We start from the raw sequence: 250 nt of genomic DNA on the forward strand, positions 1-250 counted from the left end.
TAGTCTTACTCTTTTTCCCAGATTTTTTTCTTTCCTGTCTTCTTGACCCTTTTCTTTTTTTTTTGGGGGGGATGGGGGGAGGGGGCACTATCTGGCACCTTGCTAGCATCGTGCAACTGCGAGTGTATTTGGCCGACCTTGCTTCGGTGAATTTTTGGTCTAAATATTTGTGAAATGTTGTTTCCCTGTTATCACCTTCCCCGAGGTTTTTAAACTCCACTCTGCACTTTTACCTTTAACAAATATTACC

At 42.4% G+C, this 250-nt stretch overlaps 1 protein-coding gene across 1 annotated transcript in view; it reads left to right on the plus strand.

Moving 5' to 3' along the window:
- LOC119592943 (protein trapped in endoderm-1-like) overlaps window positions 1-250 on the plus strand; it is a 24501-nt gene that overhangs the window by 18184 nt on the left and 6067 nt on the right. The gene's annotated exons all lie outside the window — the stretch shown is intronic.

Source organism: Penaeus monodon, chromosome 31, assembly GCF_015228065.2.
Source record: "Penaeus monodon isolate SGIC_2016 chromosome 31, NSTDA_Pmon_1, whole genome shotgun sequence".
In the NCBI taxonomy this organism is placed as follows: domain Eukaryota; kingdom Metazoa; phylum Arthropoda; class Malacostraca; order Decapoda; family Penaeidae; genus Penaeus; species Penaeus monodon.